General features: G+C 43.8%; 1 protein-coding gene across 1 annotated transcript in view; it reads left to right on the top strand.

Moving 5' to 3' along the window:
- LOC108314629 (keratin, type II cytoskeletal 8-like) overlaps positions 1-14,963 on the top strand; it is a 53,769-nt gene that overhangs the window by 1,715 nt on the left and 37,091 nt on the right. The window lies entirely within an intron of this gene.

The raw sequence follows: 14,963 nt of genomic DNA, 5'->3' as shown, positions 1-14,963 counted from the left end.
GCTAGCTCGGAAAAAAAAAAAAAAAAAAGAAAAGCAGGTAGTATCTCAAGGCAGCACCTGCTCACTAGGGGCCACATCAAATGCACAGGTGGAAAGCCCCACCCGGACAGCTGGCAAGTCTTGTCATTCCTAGCAGGGGTTCAGCAAAGAAACATCCTGGGCTGCTGGGACAGAAATACCTGGAACCAAAAAAAACACAGATCTCCCAGGCCCCAAGACAAGAGCTGTTTGTCAGATACACCACCTTGTGCCGTCATGACCAGCAGAGCCACAAGAAAAGACAAAGTTTAGTGTAAGGTGTCAGGAAGGGGTCCAGTTTCTGCTTTCTGCACCATGGAATACTATGCAGCCATAAAAAATGATGCGTTCGTGTCCTTTGTAGGGACATGGATGAACCTGGAAACCATCATTCTCAGCAAACTGACACAAGAACAGAAAATCAAACACCAACTGTTCTCACTCATAGGCAGATGTTGAACAATGAGAACACATGGACACAGGGAGGGGAGCATCACACATTGGGGTCTGTCGGGGGGAACTAGGGGAGACACAGCAGGGGGTGGGGAGTTGGGGAGGAATAACATGGGGAGAAATGCCAGATATAGGTGATGAGGAGGAAGGCAGCAACCACACTGCCATGTGTGTACCTATGCAACAATCTTGCATGTTCTTCACATGTACCGCAAAACCTAAAATGCAATAAAATATATGTTTAAAAAAAAAAAGATGAAGTTTAGGGACCAAGTCGGCGCCCACAGATAATTGTTCTAGGTTTAGCTCTTGGAGTATTTCCTGATAGACTCTCTGCCAGGAGGAATTCTACACACAGTCAACAATTAGGAAACATTTCAATTTAACCACAAGAGATTTTGAGTTTCTGTGGCCTATGAGCCAGGCCCTAGGCAGGCCCAAGTGGGTGATCCCAGGACACGTTAAATGTTATAAACAGCAAATGCTGGGGAGGCCAGGGGCGCCTCTGTGACAGAGGACAGGTTGGAGATGGGCTCTGAAGGCTGGGCAGAACTTGGGCAGGCAGAGCAGGTGGGGTGGCATCCTGTAAGACTTGAAGCCCCTTGCAGAAGCCAGAGGCGTGATGCTCGCTTTGCTTAACAAGTGAAGGGCCTGAGCCGTGGCCCTGTGGCAGGACTTCCTGTGGCAGGACGGCTCTTCCTGCCAAGTGCACACAGCCCGAGAGCAAAGCATTACTCAGCCGTAAAGGACGGAAACACCGACACGCGCTACAACACTGATGAACCTGAAAATACAATACGGAGAGAAAGAAACCATTTGTCTTTGCAGATGTCAGCAAGTTAAGGGCCTCCAGTTGAGAGCGGCCTGGATCACCTGGCTGGCCCGAAACCGAAAAACGGGAGCTTTTTGTTTTTGTTTTTGGTTGGTTTTGTTTTTGTTTTTTTGAGACAGAGTCTTGCTGTAGCTGCCCGCAGGAATGCAGTGGTGGGATCTCAGCTCACTGCAACCTCCAGGTGTCCCCCCTGGCACTCGGGGGACATCAGGACCGGCTTGCTGAGGATCTGCTCCTCTACTTCAGACCCATTAGAATCATTTTTCTCATCTGGAAAACAGAGCAGCAGCAATCCCCTCACCTGGTGACTAAATGGGGTGTTTGGGAAGCCAGTACCTGGCCAGCAGCCCACACTTACTTGATCAATTTTCAAAATTCTCTCTCCATAGCATGCATTTCTTCTACCTCAAAGGCACTGGTCGTGTGCTTATTTTGGTACAGCACATATGAGTAAGATAAGTAACACATATACCTTGTCGAGAGAAATTATACCCTTCTGCAGGGGGCCTCTTGTCACGGCCAAAATACCTTCAGCAAATGTGGAACTTGTGCCCTGAGGACAAAGAATGTCTCTCATCCTTAAGAAAGGCTGCCAGTGAATGTCTGTGCCATGCAAAATATCTCCAGAGTTATGCTCTATTTTACTGCAAATTACTGAAAGTATTGTGTTAGGATAATACATTCCTCCACCCGGTAAAGCACACTTGCAACCTACAGGAGTCTCGACATGCAACCACGGCGGAGTTTCCCCTTTGCCCTCAGGCTCTTCTTTGTCCTGCACATGACACTTGACATCTGGCAACCTTGCAAGAACCAAGCGAGGGTGCTGGTGTCTCCCTGCTTCTAAACATCTTCAAACTTCAATTTTCTTCTTAGACAAGCAGAAATACAAGTGGAAGTTCAAATATGTTATTCTCTGACTCCAATGGGTCGTCTGCCCACTCTGGAGTGAGATAAATTGGAATCCTCCCATCCTGGGGCACATTGGAGGAATGGGGTGGTTAGGGGGCGACAGGATGGTCACTTCAGTGTGAGATCATCATCTCCTAAAAATCAGATACCAGGAAGGGACACTGGTTGGCAGTCACGAGCGTAGGGGGGACACACATGATCTCTCCTCGGTGCTCCAGTAAGCCTGTCAGTGACTTAGGGATACTCCTGGGAAACCCAGGAGTTTTTAGGAAGTCCCGTGGGAGATTAGAGCAGTATCCTGTTAGAGAAAGGAACAAAGTCTGGAGTCCTGGGGCCAAGCCCTGACTCTGCTAGGAACTGGCCGTGTCATCAAGGTAGATTGCTGCAACAGTGACTCCCTCCCCCCGACATGATTCATGCTGCCCTGTATTCTCACCCCTTGGTCATGTGGCTTTGCTGCTCCTCCCATCAATAAATGAGGTCTTGGCCGGGCACAGCAGCTCATGCCTGTAATCCCAGCATTTTGGGAGGCCGATGCTGGTGGCTCACCTGATGTCAAGGAGTTCAAGACCAGCCTGGCCAACAAGGCAAAACCCTATCTCAACAAAACATACAAAACTCAGCCAGGCATGGTGGTACACATCTGTAATTCCAGCTACTCAGGAGGCTAAGGCGGGAGAATCACTTGAACCCAGGAGGCAGAGGTTGTAGTGAGCCGAGATTGTGCCATTGCACTCCAGCCTGGGCAACAAGAGCAAAACTCTATCTCAAAAAAAAAAAAAAAAAAGAAAAGAAAAGAAAGAAATGAGATCTAGGCCAGATGCTATGGCTCATGCCTGTAATCCCAGCAATTCGGGAGGCTGAAGTGGGCAGCTCACCTGAGCTCAGGAGTTCAAGACCAGCCTGGCCAACATGGCAAAACACTGTGTCTACAAAAAATACAAAAATCAGCTAGATGTGATGGCGCACACCTATGGTCCCAGCTACTTGATACGCTGAGGCAAGACAATAGCTTGAACCTGGGAGTCAGAGGCTGCAGTAAGCAGAGACGGCATTGCTGCACCCCAGCCTGGGCAACAGAACGAGACTCTGTCTCAAAAAAAAAAAAGAAATGAGGTCTATTTCCCATTTCTTCCACTCCTTGCCCCTCTGGGGTAGCCTGTGAAATGCTTTGACCAATAGAATGGAGTGGAAATGACCTGCAACTTCCAAGGCTAGAGAGCTCCTACTTTGGTCCCCTGGGAACATTCTCATCATCATTTGAAGATGCTGGGATGAAAGCTTCTCAGTGGCTCCTGCCACACAAGTGAGCCCAGGTAAGCCTGGGTAAGATCAGCTGAGAATCATGCAGTCAACCCGCAGAATCTTGAAAAATAATTCATCATTGCTGTTTTAAGCCATGAAGTTTGAGGCTCCTTTGTTATGCAGCAATGCTGACTGATATATCTTCCCAGTCTGTTTATTCTTCTTCTGTATGTCTCAGTTTCTTCATCTAAAGCATGAGGTTTAATTAGGTGATCTCTAGGTTCCTAAAGTTCTGATGCTCAGCCATGAGGAAAAGAGATAAATGTTTGTCACAGCAATAAATGAAAGGATGGAAAAGATGCCAAGTCAAAGAGAGCAGTGCCTGGGAATGGGCATTGTCTCCTCTTGGCTGAAACAGGTCTCATTCCATAGACGCTGCCAAGGAGGGCATAAAGTTTACTACAGCTGCACACATGGGAGCATTGCACCCCCTAGGACGTGGTGCAAGACAGAAGTGATCTCAGACGTGGGCCACACGGTTCTCCAGCGCTGCACTCCCACCTCACCTTCACTGTGCCAGCCTCGTGACCTGACCCAAAAGTCCCTTTGGTCCTAAGCCTGCAACCTCCTTTGCACACTGCAGACACAAGTATCCACCTCAAAGAGCTGTCGCAAGGATTAGATGGGATGTATGAAACTGGTGCCTGGCAGGCATTGAAAGTGGCAGCTACCGTCTTCCCACTTCAACCCACAGGTGCATGGAGTTGACGGCCTCCAACAGGCAGGAGGAAGAACTATGATGGGACAAGCAGACAAGGAGTCAAGGCGCTTTCTATCGTGCCTGCAGCCTCAGTGACTAGTACCGTTAAGTGCAAGCGGTCTTCACGCAAACTCTGCGTGCTTGTGGAGGCAAGACTGTCAGAGGGTGGCATCCCTACCCCCGCACCTACACGGACCGGCGCAAACATCTGAGTAAGTCACCATGCACGACTCCAGTGTTGCTTGTACATTCCTCAGGACCATAAGCCAGTGACCCTCGACCTCCCCATTTTAAGCAAAAGGGCATTTCAAAGTAGCAGTCCTGGGTCACTGGTACTTCCCAGTGGTAGGGTCATTCTATTTTCTTCTAGCCCTTCTCTAAACTCTTAACTTCCCCATTAGAGAATCTCATTGAGTTGAACTCTCATTTCAGCCTTATTTCCAGAAGGATTTAGACTCTCAGTTCTTCAAGTCTCTCTCATTAGAGTGAGTATTGAATGACTTCCATGATGCTTACCTTGGCTCTCTGTGTGCAGGAATCATGCATCAGTTCTAAGTGCTCCCTGCTGCATTTGACTTCCAAATTACAGCTGCCATGAGGGCAAGAAGTCCAGTCTCTCCACTTAAATGTCTGCATGTTGTGAAATCGAGGGTATAAAGGGATGTTCAGAAAATAGCTTCTCCAACAGGGCTTCCTTCCTGTGGCCAATTTCATGTAGACATGTCACAATTGCAGGGAGGGAAAAAAAAAAAAAAAGGTTAAAAAAATACACTGGATTTGCTGAAAAGTTATTTCTTGTAAAAGCTTCTCCCTTCCACTCGGGGAGAAAACGAACAAGCAGATTCCCCTTTGGTTTCCTAAACTTGTGAAGCTTAAGAAAACCCTCGCTTCAGCAAGAATCCTGTGACTAAGCCTGCAACCCCCTGTCCAGCCCAGAGTCCATCAAACCAAGCCCCATGTTCTCACCCCTCGCTACGTTCAAGGCCTGTTCAGCCAGTTCTATTTGAACACTTTCCATGACCTCAAAAAAAAAAAAAAAATGCAGAGGAATGGGCTCCCTGCTGAGCCTGGGTGAGATTCCGGCAGGTGTTCCATTTGCACTGGGTTACCTTGTTCCTGAATACAGCCTTTACAAAGTATTTTACTGCACGTCACGTGGCAACCCGCTGTTAGTTGCTGTCTGAAAAGTCATTGTTTCATTATCACTCCTGAGTGACAGTTTAGCTGGTTTTATTTGTTTTTTAGTTTTTTGGGGATTTTTTTTTTTTTTTTTAGAAAAGGCCTCACTCTGTTGTCCAGGCTGAAGTGCGGTGGCGCAATTATAACCTCTGCCTCCCGGGTTCAGCAATTCTCCTGCCTCAGCCTCCCAAGTAGCTGGGATTACAGGCACTTGCCACCACGCCCAGCTAATTTTTATATTTTTCGAAGAGGTGGGGTTTCGCCATGTGGGTCAGGCTGGTCTGGAACTCCTAACCTTGTAATCTGCCCTCCTCAGCCTCCCGAAGTGCTGGGACTACAGGTGTGAGCCGCTACACCTGGCTGGTTTTTTGGTTTTTGGGTTTCTTGTTTTGTTTTGGTTTGGTTTGGTTTTCTTTTGTTTTTGTTTTTGCTTTTTGTTTTTCCTTTTGATTTTGTTTTGAGATAGAGCTTCGCTCTTGCTGTTCAGGCTAAAGTGCAGTGGCCCACTCTCGGCTCACTGCAACCTCTGCCTCCTGGGTTGAAGTGATTCTTCTGCCTCAGCCTTCTGAGTGCCTGGAATTACAGGCACCTGCCACCATGCCTGGATAATTTTTGTATTTTTAGTAGAGATAGGGTTTTCCCGTCTTGGCCAGGCTGGTCTCGAACTCCTGACCTCAAGTGATCTACCGGCCTCAGCCTCCCAAAGTGCTGGGATTACAGATGTGAGCCACCGCACCTGGCCTTAGCTGGGTTTAGATTCCATCTTGCCAGTTACTTTATGACTCTCTTTGGAGACATTCTTCTACTGTCTTTTGCATCTAGAGGTGCAGATAAGAATCCATGGGACGCTGATCTGCATGACACTGAGGAGGCTTTTCTCTCTGGCTGCTTGCAGACATTTCATTGTGTTTGATGTTCTGCAGTTTTGCTGCAATGTGTCTAATTCTGGGTTTCTTTTAATTTATCCTGTTTTGTACTTGCTGGATGGAAAAGTCACGTCCCTATCAGATCTGAACCTTTACGGACGTTCTCTCTCTTTCTCTCCCAGAACTCTGATGAACCCGATGCCAGACTCCAAGACTCTGAAAACTCTCTTTAATGATATTTCACACCAAGTTTCTCATTCAGCTAATGTCTTATTCAGAAAATTGTTTATTTTCTTATATCTTTAGTTTCTTTTATGTATTTAATCATTTAAACATGCTTATCATCTATCGGATTGCCTGATTCTGTAAAGTTATTAAGGATCTAATCCTGTAGTATGTTGTCTATAATCAATTGACTTACGATTGTTAGAGACAGTTACTGCACTAACGTCTACCAAGAGAATCCGTGCAGTACTTGATTTATCCAAACGTTTTCACCATTCTCATGTTGTGAATGAAACAACTTACTGGTGGTTAATATTTTAAAATAATTATAAATTTGAGGGGAAAATAACCTCCTTCAGTTTATGGAGATAGTCATGCAGAGAAAGCAAAGGAAAATTATTAAACAACCAAATTCAGATGATGGAATAAATTTGAACAATCGTCTAATCCTTAGCTGTGTAAGGATCAAAGAGTGTGTTAGGCTCTGCAGGTCACACCATCTCTATCACGGCTACTCCAGTCTGTGTGCCAAAGAAGCCATAGTGGCTGTCAACCAGTGACTGTGGCTGCGTTCCACTTTACTGTCAAAAACAGGAGGGAGGTAGAATTTAGCCCACGAGCCATAGTTTGCCAAACCCTGATCTAGTCTTGTGTCTTACCCAAAGCAGGAACAGTTTCCTCAAAAATTCCTGGAAGCCTATTTGAATACTTTAAGCAGGAGCGTTAGTGAGAACAGAAACAATAGGAACCAATATCCATGTCCTTCAAACGATCCTTTTTCAAGGATCATAATGCCTATGAAGGAATGAGATTGATCTCATACCTCTACAAGTCTCCAGTCCATCTGTAGTTTACAAATGGGAAAACAGAGGCTTAATGAGGTTGAATGATGCACCCACCGTGGCACAGCCGGCTTGCGTCAGAACTGGTTTTTTGCCCCTAAGCCAATGTTTATTTCCCCACACCACCTTAACAGGACTTATTGGCCGAAGAGCAGGGATGGGGATGACGATGGTAATGATGGGGCGTGTGCGGGGCCCGGGGGAGGGTGGAGTGGGAAGACAGGGAAGAACCCACGTTCCTGGCCACTAGTTTCTTATTCGATTACTCATCTGCAGAGAGATCTGAGACACGTCACCTGACCTGTCAGTCAATTCGCATCTGACATCTAAAAGTACCAGAGTCAGTGCCGGGGAAAACACTGTTTAAAAAATTCCCAGTTTCACCTCAATCTCCCAAGCTCCGTCTCTCAATGGGTACCAATGAGACTGTATTGACACGTACGCCAAAAGGTTTCCAGCTCAACAGCCTGCAACCTGCTTATCTGCAGGACCCAGCCCTCCCTTCGAGGATGCCTCTAACACGCTTGGGGGCCCCAGCAGACACCTTACAGAGCGGCCCAGGCTTCCAGCTCAGTGGGTGCAAAGTGGTGTCTCATCACGGTCCAGAGTTGCGCTCCTCAACCATCCTCCCGTACGCTCACTGTCTTCCATGCGATGTCTGTTTCTGCCTTTTGCCCCCTTTTTTAATTTGGCTGTTTATATTTTCTTACCACTTTGCAAGAGTTCTTTATATAGTCTTACTACCAAACCTTTGTGTGTGTGAAGAATATCTTCTCCCAGTGGGTGACTTGTCTTTTCCCTTTCTTCAAGGTTCTTTTGAAGAGTGAAGGTTCTTCATTTTAATACAATCAAATGGCTCCGTGTGTTCTGGTGAAATATATTCTATTAGGAACTCTTCCTACACTGGCTTTTCCTGAATCACACTGCATAACAAACAAGTGGCTTATAGTCACAGACGCTTGTTGTCCTAGCTCACGGTCTGTGGGTTGGCAAGGGCATCCTGGGTAAGGCTGCAGGGTAGCTCCGGATCTGGTCTCCAGGCCTACTCTGGGGCTGGTATCTACCTGGAGCATGCTGTTCTCATGGTAAGTGGCAGAAGCACTGGAGATCAAGCCAGATCGTGCAGACACACTTAGGGTCCCGACTAATGTCACCTCTGCCAAACTTTTTTGGTCAAGCAAGTGTCATAGTGTCATAAAGAATTTAACCTTTAGCCGGGCGTGTTGGCATGCACCTGTAGTCCCAGCTACTCGGGAGACTAGAAAAATCACTTGAACCTGGGAGGCAGAGGTTGCAGTGAGCCAAGATCACGCCACTGCACTCCAGCCTGGGCAACAGGGTGAGACTCTGTCTCAAAAAATAAAAAAGAATTTAACCTTGATGAAAGAGAGATCTGACCTCTGCCCTCAACTTCTGGAGAGTCACTGCTAAGCCCTTGGGATGCCATGCCTGAAAAAGCACCTGTTGGCATGAGAGCCTTGGAACAGCCAGATAGGAACAATGTGATTAAGGATGGGGGCTTTGGGTCATGCAGTACAAGTCAATCTCTAGAGGGGCTGGAAACCGAGCTCAGCCATGCAGGCTGTCGTCCAGGTGTGTGCCATGGAGCCCCAGTATAGACTCTGGACACCAGGTCTTGGGTGAGCTGCCCTAGTTGGCATTACTCTATCTGTGCTGTCACACATCAATGCCAGGAGAGTAACGCTGTCTCGCACCACGTTTGGAACTTCCCCAGACTCTGCCCATGTAGCTCTTCCCCTGGCTGATTTTCATCTGTAACCTCTCTCTGTAATAAACCATGACCATGAGTATAACAGCTTTCAGTGAGTTCTGTGAGTCCCTCCAGCAAGTTAGCAAACCTGACGGTGGTCCTTGGAATCTCTGCACCTGCAGTTGGTGTCAGAAGTGTGGACTCTGTTTTCTTTAAACCCACGCATGTGGCCGGGTTCAAAGCCAATGAGGTGGGTACTCAGCTTGCTCTGTTGGGAGGGGTTGCAAAGGCATCTGGCAAACACAGAAGCATAATTCCATGACAGGGAGGAGAAAAAAATTGGAGCTGTGATCCAATGGACCTACATTTTCTTTTCTTTTCTTTATTTTTTTAAATTGTTGCATCTTAGGTTTGGGGTAGAATCTTACCTGTGAAGAACATGAAAGATTGTTGTATAGGTGCACACATGGCAATGTGGTTTGCTGCCTTCCTCCCCATCACCTATATCTGGCATTTCTCCCCATGTTATCCCTCCCCAACTCCCCATCCCCCACTGTCCCTCCCCTATTTCCCCCCTGCAGACCCCAGTGTGTGATGCTCCCCTCCCCATGTTCATGTGTTCTCATTATTCAACCCCCACCTATGAGTGAGAACATGCAGTGTTTGATTTTCTGTTCTTCTGTCAGTTTGCTGAGAATGATGGTTTCCAGGCTCATCCATGTCCCTACAAAGGACACAAACTCATCGTTTTTTATGGCTGCATAGTATTCCATGGTGTATATGTACCACATTTTCCCTGTCCAGTCTATCATCAATGAGCATTTGGGTTGGTTCCAAGTCTTTGCTATTGTAAACAGTGCCACAATGAATATTCATATGCATTTGTCCTTATAATAGAATGATTTATAATTATTTGGATATATATCCAGTAATGGGATTGCTGGGTCAAATGGAATTTCTATTTCTAGGTCCTGGAGGAATTGCCACACTGTCTTCCACAATGGTTGAACTGTGTTACACCCCCACCAACAGTGTACAAATGTTCCTATTTCTCCACATCCTCTCCAGCATCTGTTGTCTCCAGATTTTTTAATGATCGCCATTTTAACTGGCGTGAGATGATATCTCGATGTAGTTTTGATTTGCATTTCTCTGATGACCAGTGATTATGAGCATTTTTTCATATTTTTGTTGGCGTCAAATATGTCTTCTTTCGTAAAGTGTCTGTTCATATCCTTCACCCACTTTTGAATGGGCTTATTTTTTTCTTGTAAATTTGTTTTAGTTCTTTGTAGTTTCTGGATATTAACCCTTTGTCAGATGGGTAGATTGCAAAAATTTTTTCCCATTCTGCCGATTCACTCTAATGATTGTTTCTTTTGCTGTGCAGAAGCTCTGGCGTTTGATGAGGTCCCATTTGTCTATTTTGGCTTTTGTTACCATTGCTTTGGTATTTTAGTCATGAAGTCCTTGCCTATGCCTATGTCCTGAATGGTTTTGCCTAGGTTTTCTTCTAGGGTTTTTATGGTGTTAGGTCTTATGTTCAAGTCTTTAATCCATCTGGAGTTAATTTTAGTGTAAGGCATCAGGAAGGGGTCCAGTTTCTGCTCTCTGCACATGGCTAGCCAGTTTTCCCAACACCATTTATTAAACAGGAAATCCTTTCCCCATTGCTTGTTTTTGTGAGGTTTGTCAAAGATCAGATGGCTGTAGATGTGTGGCGTTGCCTCCAAGACCTCTGTTCTGTTCCATTGGTCTCTCTGTTTTGGTACCAGCAATATGCTGTTTTGATTACAGTAGCCTTGTAGTATAGTTTGAAGTCCGGTAGTGTGATGCCTCCTGCTTTGTTCTTTTTGCTTAGAATTGACTTGGCTGTGTGGTTTCTCTTTTGGTTCCATATGAAGTTTAAGGTGGTTTTTTCCAGTTCTGTGAAGAAGGTCATAGGTAGCTTGATGGGGATAGTGTTGAACCTAAATTACTATGGGCAGTATGGCCATTTTCATGATATTGATTCTTCCTAACCTTGAGCATGGAATGTTTCTCCATCTGTTTGTGTCCTCTCTTATTTCGTTGAGCAGTGGTTTGTAGTTCTCCTTGAAGAGGTCCTTTACATTCCTTATTAGTTGTATTCCTAGGTATTTTATTCTCTTTGAGGCAATTGTGAATGGCAGTTCATTCTTGATTTGGCTCTCTTTAAATCTGTTATTGGTGTATAGGAATGCTTGTGATTTTTGCACATTGATTTTGTATCCTGAGACTTTGCTGAAGTTGCTTATCAGTTTCAGGAGATTTTGGGCTGAGACAGTGGGGTCTTCTAAATATACAATCATGTCATCTGCAAATAGAGACAATTTGACTTCCTACTTTCCTATTTGAATACCCTTTATTTCTTTTTCTTGCCTGATTGCTCTATCTAGAACTTCCAATACTATATTGAATAGGAGTGGTGAAAGAGGGCATCCTTGTCTAGTGCCAGATTTCAAAGGGAATGCTTCCAGTTTTTGCCCATTCAGTATATTGTTGGCTGTGGGTTTGTCATAAATAGGTTTTATTATTTTGAGATGCATTCCATCGGTACCTAGTTTATTGAGGGTTTTTAGCATAAAGGGCTGTTGAATTTTGGCAAAGGTCTTCTCTGCATCTATTGAGATAATCATGTGGTTTTTGTCTTTGGTTCTGTTTATGTGGTGAATTATGTTTATAGACTTGCATATGTTGAACCAGCCTTGCATCCCCAGGATGAAGCCTACTTGATCGTGGTGGATAAGCTTTTTGATGTGCTGTTGCAATTGGTTTGCCAATATTTTATTGAAGATTTTTGCATCTATGTTCATCATGCATATTGGCCTTAAGTTTTCTTTTCTTGTTGAGTCTCTGCTGAGTTTTGGTATCAGGATGATGTTGGTTTCATAAAATGATTTGTGAAGGATTCTCTCTTTTTGGATTGTGTGGAATAGTTTCAGAATGAATGGTACCAGCTCCTCTTTGTATGTCTAGTAGAATTCAGCTGTGAACCCATCTGGACCTGGGCTTTTTTTAGTTGGTAGTCTGTTAATTGCTGCCTCAACTTCAGCCCTTGTTATTGGTCTATTCAGGGTTTCAACTTCTTCCTGGTGTAGGCTTGGGAGGATGCAAGTGTCCAGGAATTTATCCATTTCTTCCACGTTTACTAGTTTATGTGCATAGAGTTGTTTGTAATAATCTCTGATGATGGTTTGTATTTCTGTGGAATCTGTGGTGATATCCCCTTTATCATTTTTTATTACATCTATTCGATTATTCTCTCTTTTCTTTTTTATTAATCTGGCTAGTGGTCTGTCTATTTTGTTGATCTTTTCAAAAAACCAGCTCATGGATTTATTGATTTTTTGAAGGGTTTCTTGTGTCTCTATCTCCTTCAGTTCTGCTCCGATCTGAGTTATTTCTTGCCTTCTGCTAGGTTTTGAGTTTTTTTTTTTTTATCTTGCTCCTCTAGCTCTTTCAATTTTGATGATAGGGTGTTGATTTTCCATCTTCCCTTGCTTCTCATGTGGGCATTTATTTCTATATCTTTTCCTCTAGACACTCCTTTAAATGTGTCCCAGAGATTCTGGTATGTTGTGTCTTCGTTCTCGTTGGTTTCAAAGAACATCTTTATTTCTGCCTTCATTTCATTGTTTATCCAGTCAACATTCAAGAGCCAGTTGTTTAGCTTCCATGAAGCTGTGCAGTTCTGAGTTAGTTTCTGAATTCTGAGTTCTAACTTGATTACACTGTGGTCTGAGAGGCTGTTTGTTATGATTTCCATTCTTTTGCATTTGCTGAGGAGTGATTTACTTCAAATTATGTGGTCAATTTTAGAATAGGTGTGATATGGTGCTGAGAAGAATGTATATTCTGTGGATTTGGGGTGGAGAGTTCTGTAAATGTCTATTAGGTTTGCTTGGTCCAGGTCTGAGTTCAATTCCTGGATATCCTTGTTAATTTTCTGTCTCATTGATCTGTCTAATTTTGACAGTGGAATGTTAAAGTCTCCCACTATTATTCTGTGGGAGTCTAAGTCTCTTTGTAAGTCATTAAGAACTTGCTTTATGTATCTGGGTGCTCCTGTATTGAGTGCATATATATTTAGGATCGTTGACTCTTCTTCTTGCATTGATCCTTTTACCATTATATAATGTCCTTCTTTGCCTCTTTTGATCTTTGTTGGTTTAAAGTCTATTTTATCAGAGACTAGGATTGCAACTCCTGCTCTTTTTTGCTCTCCATTTGCTTGGTAAATCTTCCTCCATCCCTTTATTTCAAGCCTATGTGTATCCTTGCATGAGATACGGGTTTCCTGGATACAGTATACCAATGGGTTTTGGCTTGTCCACTTTGCCAGTTGGACCTACATTTTCTACTAAAACTTTTCAACTTTTGTTTCTGAAGCTCATTTTTTTATATGGTGTGAGGTAAGGATTCACTTTCACCTTTTTCCATATAGCTAAGCATGCTCCCAGCTCTGTCTTTGTAACAATCTCTTCATTCCCACTGACCTCACTTGCCACCTCTGTTACATGACAAAATCCCATCATGCATGATCTGCTTCTGGTCCCTCCATTCTATTCCAATCACCAATTTCTTCTTCTATACAAATTCCATACTATTTTAATTGTGTAGTTTTGTAGTGAGAAGCAATACATAAAACAACAAGCTTCCCTCTCTGCTTTACTTTCTCAGAAATGCTCTAAAGAAGTGCAGGCCCTGCCAAGGATAGGAAAGTCACCCCCTGATTTGGGCTAGAGTGCTGAAAGACTAAATCCTAAAAGTAAGGGTAAATAAAAAATAAAACAATGTTCATACAGAAGAACTAAGATACCCTTGAAGAAGAAAAGAATGGGAGTTTTTTTCCTTATCAGCTATCAAGATTTATTATGAAAGATATAGTAACTAAGGCAGTATGGCATTCATGTCAAAAGTACAAAGTGACACAGGGCATGGACTAGAAAGCCTAGATCCATGCATGAGTGAACACCATATTTATGATAAAGATTGCACAGCATAGAAGTGGGGAAGAGTCATCTTTTTAATAAATGTGCAGGGAGAATTGGGCATTTATATAGGTAAAAAACTGAAATTGGATCCCTACCTCACAGAATACACAAAATTAGTTCTATGTGAATTACGGATCTACATGTGAAGGCAATGCTATAAAATCTTCAGAGTTAGTATAGGAACCTTGCTTCATAAACTTGAGGTAGAGAAGGTTTCCTTAAGACAAAATAAGTCATTAACTATAAAAGTAAAGATAGATAAACTCAACTCTACTGAAATTTAAAAATTTATTTATCAAAAGATGCCTTTAAAAAGGTGACAAGGCGATCCAGAGTGAGAGAAGATGTTTACAGCATATGTACCAAACAACTGTTCTTATAATATATAAAGATCTCCTATAAATCATTAAGAAAATGATAGATAACATAACTGAAAAATGGGCAAAAACGTTGAACATACTTTTTCACAAGAAATCCAGAAGGCCAATAAAATTGTGAAAACATGTTTGACCTCATTAATAATCAGAGAAATACAAATTAAAACCACAGTGAACTACAATTATGTATACTCTATGATACACAATTCTGCATTTAGCACATACTGATAGAAATGCAAACACCAGGCTCAGTATGGTAGCTCGCGTCTATAATCCCAGCACTTTGGGAGGTCCACTTGGGTGTGGATCCCTTGAGCCCAGGAGTTTGAGACCAGCCTGGGCAACATGACAAAATCCTGTCTTTACAAAAAAATACAAAAATTAGCCAGGTGTGGTGACATGCACCAATAGTCCCAGCTACTTAGGAGGCTGAGGTGGGAGGATCTCCTGAGCCCGGGAGGTCAAGGCGGCAATCAGCTGTGATCATGCTACTGCCAGCCTGGGAGATAGAGTGAGACCCTATCTTAA

The sequence above is a fragment of the Cebus imitator genome, unplaced genomic scaffold, assembly GCF_001604975.1.
Source record: "Cebus imitator isolate Cc_AM_T3 unplaced genomic scaffold, Cebus_imitator-1.0 Scaffold159, whole genome shotgun sequence".
Classification (NCBI taxonomy): domain Eukaryota; kingdom Metazoa; phylum Chordata; class Mammalia; order Primates; family Cebidae; genus Cebus; species Cebus imitator.
This window is presented reverse-complemented; position numbering and strand designations above follow the sequence as displayed.